Below are 6,115 nucleotides of genomic sequence, written 5' to 3'. Positions count from 1 at the left end.
GAAGGGGCCTCACTGTCGTCGATAAATACCATTTCTCAGTGACCTGACACTACCCTGGCTTGATTACTTCATGATGGTGCCCCATGTATGTGTGTATTGACCCATGTGAAACATACGTGCTAGTGCTTAACAAATGCAGAGAGACAGCTGCAGGTATGAACTCTTTCTTCCCTGTTTTATGAAACTAAATTCTGTCCCCTTAATAGGAAACTAAAACTATTTTAAGGAAGATTCTGTCCAAACGGCACGTAGCCTCCAGAAAACACTGCCATCCTCCCGGTGGTTGCGGCCCATTTCCTCCTCAATAGCTGCGTTCTCGAAAGGCAGGTGTGTACGCGTTCACGTGTTTCTGTTTTAAAAGAATGATTACTGTATTGAATGAGTCTCCTCGGGGGTAGAAACCGGTATTTCCCGTATTAGTAGCTAAAATGTTGATGAAACATGAAGAATGTAAAAACAATATCGTCGCTGCTTCTGGGATGAGTCAGATAGATAACATGCTTTGTTATTACTCCTACAAATCATGTTTAAATTAAGAGGCGAAGATGCTGTTTCTCTTCCAGTGCAAGTACAGAAAAGCAAGCATATTAGGGAAGGTCTGAATTTGGCTCTCCTTGCAAACCATACAGAATCGAGGCATCCATTTTATAAATATATGCATTTATCAGAATTCAATTTTGTAAATAAGTAAATAGAGAAATTACCACAGAATCTACCATCCCAAGAACTAGTCAAGCCGCTAAGGGGTAGGTTTTCATATCAGTCCTTTTGCTGGTGTACCTCTTATGTCTAGGAGAGGTGAGTCTCAGAATGGCCTCAGCCCGGGAGCAAGGAGGGAGGGCTGTGTGTCTGCTGACTCCCTGGTCGTCACTCCCGGAGGGCTGTGTCCGGGGCATCCACTGGCTTACACACATCCGGCTTGCCCATCCTGTGGCCAGCCCTGACTTCCTGGCCAGGAAAACAACCACCATCAAAATCCCCACAAACGGACCAAACCGCCAGGCAAAAAGGATTACGTGATTTACTGTGACACACATTGTCTTGTAGGGTTGCGTGTCCAGCCCTGAGGGCTTCATGTCAGTCAAGATTATACTTTCAATCTGGTGCTTTAGCTTTATTTTACTGATTCCTTTTTATTCTTTGAATCTCAGAGAAAACAAAGCCATCCTCACAGATAATTTGTTTAGAGATTTGCATCGAGCATGGCAGAGGACACCAGCGTGGACGGATAAACTGAGTGGCGCCCTAGGAATGGACTTCAAGAAAAAGACTAAGAAATGCAAATTGAAACCACAGGGAGGGTTCATCTGAAAGACAAGAGAGAACAAGCTTTGGCAAGGATGTGGAGAAAAGGGAACCCTCCTGTACTGTTGGCAGGACTGTAAACTGGGGCAGCCGCTGTGCGAAACAGTGTGGAGGATCCTCAAAAACGTAAAAAGAGAAATACCAGACGACCCAGCAGTTCCACTTCTGTGCGTATATATCCCAAGAAAATTTAATCATTATGTGGAAGACATAGCTGAACCTTCATTTTCACTGCAGCATTATTGATGGTAGCCAAAGCATGGAAACAGCTGCAGCGTCCACCGATAGTTAAAGAAGATGTGGTCCATACACACAGTGGAGTATTATTCAGCTGTATAAAAGAAGGAAAGCCGATCAGGGGGAGGCGGGAGCCAAGATGGCGGCGTGAGTAGAGCAGTGGAAATCTCCTCCCAAAAACACATAGAGCTATGAAAATATAACAAAGAAAAATCTTCCTAAAATAGAGACCACAGGACACAGGACAACATCCAGACCACATCCACACCTGCAAGAACCCAGCGCCTTGTGAAGGGGGTAAGATACAAGCCCCAGCCCGGCGGGACCCGAGCGCCCCTCCCCCCGGCTCCCGGCGGGTGGAGAGAAACCGGAGCAGTTTTTTTTTTGGCGAGCGCTTTTTGGAAGCCTTAGAGGGACGGGCCCCCGTTGCTGGGGAGGCAGGGTGGCGGGACCGGTGAGGAGGTGCCTGGGAACGGCGCCGGAGGACAAAGAATATCCCGCGTTTCTCCCTGCGAGACCTGGGGGCGGGTGCCTGAGACCGGTGCCTGAGGACGGAGGAGGTCGCGCGTTTTTCCCCTTTTTTTTTTTTCTCTTTTTGGCAAGCGCTTTTTGGAAGCCTTGAAGGGACGGGGACCCCAGTGCTAGGGAGGCACGGTGGCGGGACTGGTGAGCGGGTGGCTGGGACCGGCGCCTGAGGACAAAGAATATCCCCCGTTTTTCCCTGCGGGACCGGTGGGCGGGTGCCTGAGACCGGCACTTGAGGACAGAGGAAATCGCGCGTTTTTCCCCTTTTTTTTTTTTTCTCTTTTCTGCGAGTGCTTTTTGGAAGCCTAAAAGGGACAGGGACCCCGGTGCTAGGGAGGCAGGGCGGTGGGACTGGTGAGCGGGTGCCTGGGACCGGCACCTGAGGACAAAGAATATCACGCATTTTTCCCTGTGGGACCGGTGGGTGGGTGCCTGAGACCAGCACCTGAGGACGGAAGAAATCGCGCGTTTTTCCCCTTTTTTTTCTCTCTTTTTGCCAAGTGCTTTTTGGAAGCCTTGAAGGGACAGGGACCCCGGTGCTAGGGAGGCAGGGCGGCGGGACTGGTGAGCGGGTGCGTGGGACCAGTGCCTGAGGACCAAGAATATTGAGCGTTCCTTCCCTGCGGGACCGGTGGGTGGGTGCTTTTTGGAAGCCTTGAAAGGACAGGGACCCTGGTGCTAGGGAGACAGGGCAGCAGGACCAGTGCGCGGGTGCCTGGGACCGGCACCTGAGGAAAAAAAAAAAAAAAAATCGCGTGTTTTTTCTTTTTTTTTTCCTTTCTGTTCCCTCTCTCATTGTTGCTGTTGTTGTTTTGGTTTGGAGAGTGCTTTTTGGAAATCTTAAAGGGGCAGGACAGGTCACTTAGACCAGAAGCAGGGAATCTGGGGATCTCTGGGCACTCTAACCCCCTGGGCAGCAGGGAGCACAGAGGCCCCTTACGGAGATAAATAGTCTCCTGGCTGCTCCCCCTCCAACGGGGCTCCACCATTTTGGAGGAACAGCCCCAGCCAGGCCAAGCCCACAGCAACAGTGGAGATAAACCCCAAAGCAACTGGGCAGGAAGCAGAAGCCCTGTCTGCGCACAGCTGCCCAGCACAAGCCACTAGAGGTCGCTATTCTCCCAGGAAAAGGCTACAAACCAACAAGAAGGGAAGCTCTTCCAGCGGTCACTTGTACCAGCTCTGCAGACTATCTCTATCACCATGAAAAGGCAAAACTACAGGCAGACAAAGATCACAGAGACAACACCTGAGAAGGAGACAGACCTAACTAGTCCTCCTGAAAAAGAATTCAAAATAAAAATCATGAACATGCTGACAGAGATGCAGAAAAAAATGCAAGAGCAATGGGATGAGATGCAGAGAAAAATGCAAGAGCAGTGGGATGAGATGCAGAGAAAAATGCAAGAGCAGTGGGATGAAGTCCGGAAGGAGATCACAGATGTCAGGAAAGAGATCACAGAAGTGAAACAATCCCTGGAAGGATTTATAAGCAGAATGGATAAGATGCAAGAGGCCATTGAAGGAATAGAAGCCAGAGAACAGGAACGTATAGAAGCTGACATAGAGAGAGATAAAAGGATCTCCAGGAATGAAACAACACTAAGAGAAATATGTGACCAATACAAAAGGAAAAACATTCGTATTATAGGGATACCAGAAGAGGAAGAAAGAGGAAAAGGGATAGAAAGTGTCTTTGAAGAAATAATTGCTGAAAACTTCCCCAAACTGGGGGAGGAAATAATCGAACAGACCATGGAATTATACAGAACCCCCAACAGAAAGGATCCAAGGAGGACAACACCAAGACACATAATAATTAAAATGGCAAGGATCAAGGACAAGGAAAGAGTTTTAAAGGCAGCTAGAGAGAAAAAGGTCACCTATAAAGGAAAACCAATCAGGCTAACATCAGACTTCTCAACAGAAACCCTACAGGCCAGAAGAGAATGGCATGATATACTTAATGCAATGAAACAGAAGGGCCTTGAACCAAGGATACTGTATCCAGCACGACTATCATTTAAATATGATGGTGGGATCAAACAATTCCCAGACAAGCAAAAGCTGAGGGAATTTGCTTCCCACAAACCACCTCTACAGGGCATCCTACAGGGACTGCTCTAGATGGGAGCACCCCTAAAAAGAGCACAGAACAAAACACACAACATATGAAGAATGGAGGAGGAGGAATAAGAAGGGAGAGAAGAAAAGACTCTCCAGACAGTGTGTATAACAGCTCAATAAGCGAGCTAAGTTAGGCAGTAAGATACTAAAGAAGCTAACCTTGAAACTTTGGTAACCACGAATCTAAAGCCTGCAATGGCAATAAGTACATATCTTTCAATAGTCACCCTAAATGTAAATGGACTTAATGCACCAATCAAAAGACATAGAGTAATAGAATGGATAAAAAAGCAAGACCCATCTATATGCTGCTTACAAGAAACTCACCTTAAACCCAAAGATAAGCATAGACTAAAAGTCAAGGGATGGAAAAACATATTTCAGGCAAACAACAGTGAGAAGAAAGCAGGGGTTGCAGTACTAATATCAGACAAAATAGACTTCAAAACAAAGAAAGTAACAAGAGATAAAGAAGGCCACTACATAATGATAAAGGGCTTAGTCCAACAAGAGGATATAACCATTCTAAATATATATGCACCCAATACAGGAGCACCAGCATATGTGAAGCAAATACTAACAGAACTAAAGAGGGAAATAGACTGCAATGCATTCATTTTAGGAGACTTCAACACACCACTCACCCCAAAGGATAGATCCACCAGGCAGAAAATAAGTAAAGACACACAGGCACTGAACAACACACTAGAACAGATGGACCTAATAGACATCTATAGAACTTTACATCCAAAAGCAACAGGATATACATTCTTCTCAAGTGCACATGGAACATTCTCCAGAATAGACCACATACTAGCTCACAAAAAGAGCCTCAGTAAATTCCACAATATTGAAATTCTACCAACCAATTTTTCAGACCACAAAGGTATGAAAGTAGAAATAAATTCTACAAAGAAAACAAAAAGGCTCACAAACACATGGAGGCTTAACAACATGCTACTAAATAATCAATGGATCAAGGAACAAATCAAAATAGAGATCAAGGAATATATAGAAACAAATGACAACAACAACACTAAGCCCCAACTTCTGTGGGATGCAGCGAAAGCAGTCTTAAGAGGAAAGTATATAGCAATCCAGGCACACTTGAAGAAGGAAGAACAATCCCAAATGAATAGTCTAACATCACAATTATTAAAACTGGAAAAAGAAGAACAAATGAGGCCTAAAGTCAGCAGAAGGAGGGACATAATAAAGATCAGAGAAGAAATAAACAAAATTGAGAAGAATAAAACAATAGCAAAAATCAACGAAACCAAGAGCTGGTTCTTTGAGAAAATAAACAAAATAGATAAGCCTCTAGCCCAACTTATTAAGAGAAAAAGAGAGTCAACACAAATCAACATAATCAGAAATGAGAATGGAAAAATCACGACAGACTCCACAGAAATACAAAGAATTATTAAAGACTACTATGAAAACCTATATGCCAACAAGCTGGAAAACCTAGAAGAAATGGACAACTTCCTAGAAAAATACAACCTCCCAAGACTGACCAAGGAAGAAACACAAAAGTTAAACAAACCAATTACAAGCAAAGAAATTGAAACAGTAATCAAAAAACTACCCAAGAACAAAACCCCGGGGCCGGACGGATTTACCTCGGAATTTTATCAGACACACAGAGAAGACATAATACCCATTCTCCTTAAAGTGTTCCACAAAATAGAAGAAGAGGGAATACTCCCAAACTCATTCTATGAAGCCAACATCACCCTAATACCAAAACCAGGCAAAGACCCCACCAAAAAAGAAAATTACAGACCAATATCCCTGATGAACGTAGATGCAAAAATACTCAATAAAATATTAGCAAACAGAATTCAACAGTATATCAAAAGGATCATACACCATGACCAAGTGGGGTTCATCCCAGGGATGCAAGGATGGTACAACATTC

This window comes from Manis javanica, chromosome X (genome assembly GCF_040802235.1).
Source record: "Manis javanica isolate MJ-LG chromosome X, MJ_LKY, whole genome shotgun sequence".
In the NCBI taxonomy this organism is placed as follows: domain Eukaryota; kingdom Metazoa; phylum Chordata; class Mammalia; order Pholidota; family Manidae; genus Manis; species Manis javanica.
This window is presented reverse-complemented; position numbering follows the sequence as displayed.